This window comes from Salvelinus sp. IW2-2015, linkage group LG32 (assembly GCF_002910315.2).
Source record: "Salvelinus sp. IW2-2015 linkage group LG32, ASM291031v2, whole genome shotgun sequence".
Lineage (NCBI taxonomy): Eukaryota > Metazoa > Chordata > Actinopteri > Salmoniformes > Salmonidae > Salvelinus > Salvelinus sp. IW2-2015.
The window spans coordinates 36,083,738-36,088,405 of record NC_036871.1 but is presented as its reverse complement, the minus strand read 5'-3'; positions in this window follow the sequence as shown (position 1 = coordinate 36,088,405).

The window sequence follows — 4,668 nt, the reverse complement described above, 5'->3', positions numbered from 1 at the left end:
GAGTGGCTAGCCAGGCCAGTAGCCCTTTAACCCGAAAGTGGCTTAGGCCAGCCATGTTGCTACCGGAAGGTGGCAGCCAGCCAGTAGCTACCGAAGCTGCTAGCCAGCCAGTAGCTACCGAAGTGGCTAGCCAGCCAGTTAGCTACCGAAGTGGCTAGCTCAGCAGTAGCCTTACGAAGTGGCTAGCCAGCCGTAGCTACCGAAGCTGGCTAGCCAGCCAGTAGCTACCGAAGTGGCTAGCCAGCCAGTAGTCCGGAAGTGGCTAGCCAGCCAATAGCTACCGGAGTGGCTAGCCAGCCAGTAGCTACCGAAGTGGCTAGCCAGCAGTAGCTACCGGAGTGGCTAGCCAGCACGTAGTTACCGAGTGGGCTAGCAGCCAGTAGCTACCGAAGTGGCTAAGCGCCCGTAAGCTACCGAAGTGGCTAGCCAGCAGTAGCTACGAAGTGGCTAGCCAGCCAGTAGCTACCGAAGTGGCTACCAGCCAGTAGCTCCCGAAGTGGCTAGCCAGCAGTAGCTACCGAGTGGGCTAGCGCAGCCAAGCTAGCTAGCAGACATGAAACGACCAATACATGGCTAGCCAGCCAGTAGCTACCGAAGTGGCTAGCCAGCCAGTAGCTACCGAAGTGGCTAGCCAGCCAGTAGCTACCGAAGTGGCTAGCCAGCCAAGCTAGCTACAGAAATGAAACCGACCAAATACACTTGCTGGAAATAAACACTTTTCCTAATATCATGACTTATATCAAATAAAATACAACTGTATTTGTCACATGTGCCAAATGCAACAGGTAGACCTTACAGTGAAATGCTTACTTACAAGTCCTTAACCAACAATGCTTTAAGAAGTTAAGAAAAACATGTTAAGTAAAAAATAGATWTGTAAAAAAATWAAAATAATAATGAAAGTAAATAGTTAAAGAGCAGCAGTAAAATAACAATAGCAAGGCTATATACAAGGGGTAGCAGTACAGAGTCAATGTGCGGGGGCACAGGTTAGTCGAGGTAATTGAGGTAAAATGTACATGTAGGTASAGTTAGTGACCATGCATAGATAATAAACAGAGTAGCAGCAGCATAAGAGGGGTCTGGGTAGCCCTTTGATTATCAACATCCTTAGCTTGCAAATTCATTAAGTATACTGGTAGTAACTGTGACTGACACCCAATAGCTTAAGGATGCTGAGTGCTTATTAGCATTAGAAAACCCTTGTGCTGAGGTAGACTAGCTAGTTAGCTACCACCCAACTCTGCACAAACCTGTGACTAACTCTGCTACTGTTGCTGCATTGACTTTCTAACTGTGTTCAGCCCTCTCCACCTGCTCCGCTGCTGCCTTAATCTGCTCAACATTTGTACAATTTTGACATTTAGCAGACACTCTTATACAGAGCAACTTACAATTTGTACATTCATCTTAAAACAGCTAGGTGGGAGAACCACATCACAGTCYTAGTAAGTCCATTTTTCCACAAAGTAACTATCAAAAATGTCAAAGCTAGTAAGGGGGCGGGGCAAGTTGAAGTGTTAGTTCATGAAAATGGTGCAAGGGAAGTGTTAGGGGATTATTTAAGATACTCTTTGAAGAGGTAGGGTTTCAGGTGTTTTCAGAAGATGGGCGGGGACTCTGCTGTCCTAACTTCAGGGGGAAGCTAGGTCCACCATTGGGGTGCCAGGACAGAGAAGAGCTTTGACTGGGCTGAGCGGGAGCTGTCCTCCCGTAGGGGTGGGAGGGCCAAGAGACCAGGGGTGGCAGAACAGAGTGCTCTGGTAGGGGTGTGGGGTTTGAGCAGAGCCGGAAGGGAGGGGTAGTTCCTCTTGCTGCTCCGTAGGTTAGCACCGTGGTCTTGTAGTGGATATGAGCTTCGACTGGAAGCCAGTGGAGTGTGAGGAGAAGCGCGGTGACATGGGGGAACTTGGGAAGGTTGAACACCAGGCGGGCTTCAGCTTTCTGGATAAGTTGAAGGGGTTTGATGGCACAAGCGGGAAGCCCAGCCAACAGCAAGTTGCTGTAGTTCAGACAGGAGATCACAAGTGCCTGGATTAGGCACCTGCACCGCAGCAGCCAATCACAGGCGGAAGAAGTTCATAATATCTAGACTGACTGAGTGACAGGCGTTTTGCTGAGTGATGACTAGACCCGCATGGAATCCATGCTCATAGAATTCCTACYAAAATCTGCAGAATTTCAAATAGAATGCATAGGATTCCAAAGCTAAAAATAAGCTGCCTCTGAAAGCGAAGTTAAGCTAAGTGATGACATTGACATCTAACAGGTGCTGTAGGGGTGGAGGAGGGGTCAAGGGACGATCGGCTTCAAGTCCGGGATCTGGCTGGGCCTCTCAAGGACATTCAGAGACTTGTCCCGAAGCCACTCCTGCAATGTCTTGGCTGTGTGCTTAGGGTCGCTGTCCTGTTGGAAAGTGAACCTTCGCCCCCAGTCTTAGGTCCTGAGCACTCTGGAGCAAGTTTTCATCAATAATCTCTCTGTACTTTGCTCCGTTCATCTTTCCTTCGAGCCTGACTAGTCTCCCAGTCCATGCCTCTGAAAAACATCCCCACAGAATGATGATGTCACCACCGTAGGGATGGTGCCAGGTTTCCTCCACCGTGCTTCTACATCTGCATTGCTTGCTCTTTGGGGTTTTAGGCTGGGTTTCTGTATAGCACTTTGTGACATTGGCTGATATAAAAAGGGCTTTATAAATACATTTTATTGATTGATTGATGTGACGCTTGACATTCAGTCCAAAGAGTTCAATCTTGGTTTCATCAGACCAGTGAATCTTGTTTATCATGGTCTGAGAGTCCTTTAGGTGCCTTTTGGCAAACTCCAAGCAGGCTGTCATGTGCCTTTTACTGAGGAGTTGCTTCCGTCTGGCCACTCTACCATAAAGGCCTGATTGGTGGAGTGCTACAGAGATGGTTGTCCTTCTGGAAGGTTCTCCCATCTCCACAGAGGAACTCTGTCAGAGTGACCATCAGGTTCTTGGTCACCTCCCTGACCAAGGCCCTTCTTCCCCGATTGCTCAGTTTGGCCGGGCGGCCAGCTCTAGGAAGTCTTGGTGGTTCCAAACATCTTCCATTTAAGAATGGAGGCCACTGTGTTCTTGGGGACCTTCAATACAGCAGAAATGTTTTGGTACCCTTCCCCATATCTGTGSCTCGACACAATCCTGTCTRGGAGATCTACAGACAATTCCTTCGATCTCATGGCTTGGTTTTTGCTCTGACATGCACTGTCAAATGTGGGATCGATATAAACAGGTGTGTGCCTTTCCAAATCCTGTCCAATCAATTGAATTTAACACCGGTGGACTCCAATCAAGTTGTAGAAACATCAAGGATGATCAATGGAAACAGGATTCACCTGAGCTTAATTTCGAGTCTCATTGTAAAWGGTCTGAATACTTATGTAAATAAAGCATCTGTATTTATTTTTAATACATTTTTWAAAAAACTGCTTTTGCTTTGTCATTGTGGGGTATTGTGTGTAGATGATTTTATTCTTATTTAATCCATTTTAGAATAAGGCTGTAACGTAACAAAATGTGGGGGAAAAAATCAAGGGGTCTGAACATTTTCCGAATGCGCTGTACGTGTTAGAATGATACAAGGTATGAAAGAGTAAGTGAAAAGTGCGTGAGTGACTAGCGCTTAAGAGCATTGGGCCAGTAACCGAAAGATTGCAGGATCTAATCCCTGAACTGACTAGGTGAAAAATAAATAAATACAAATCTGTCAATGTGCCCTTGAGCAAGGCATTTAACGATAATTGCTCCTGTACTGGGTGGGTTTCCACCGAACTACAACAGGGTATGACGAGAGGCTACTTGAGACTAAGGAGTGGACCCAGCTGTAGTAAGTTAGCAGCTGTGTCTTGCCCTATCTCTGTCAAGGTCAAGTTCAAGGCAGGACCAACGAAGCACAGAGACAAACCCTTTAATAGTGTTGCACTGCCGTCTACTGGCGTTTTACAGAAGGTTCCATTTTGAACTTGGGTTGCTCTGGGTATGATGAGCCCGAGAGGGATCGCGCCAGTTCAGTAGTCATGTTGCACTCTAGTGGCCACTCCTGTTCATGTCATGCTTTCATCTTACTTGAAACATTCAAAAAATATTTGTACACCATTGTAAGTCTTACATCAGAACCTTTTAAAGAGAAATAAAAAAAATATATATATATATATATATTTGTACTTTAGTAGTTATAACAAACATCAGTAGTAGTAGTAGGGAATGTCAACATCCAGCTTTATTTAAGAGAATTTCATGTTCTTCATACAAACACCATCACTAAAAGACTGAACTCAGATCATATGCATTAGTTTCATATACATTCTGTTGGCACAAATCATTACAATTTACAAAACAGTCTTATGTTCATCAATGCATTAAAAAAAAGTCACATGCATGAATACTGTTTGCAGGTCTGTAAGTACCGTCTTAGCAAGAGATGGTCTAAAAATATTTTTGCTTACATTTTTTAAATCTGCATTAGGTACATATAAGTCACTCCTGATTCATAAAAAGCACACACACACCTTTCAGAATCGAGTTTTCATTTGAATTGAGAATCTGTTGGATTATTCAGTCTTGCTGTAGGCCACATCAAACTCAATCACAACAACTTGTGCATTCATTTTATAAAATCTTAACTCAGAAAACAACCCAAA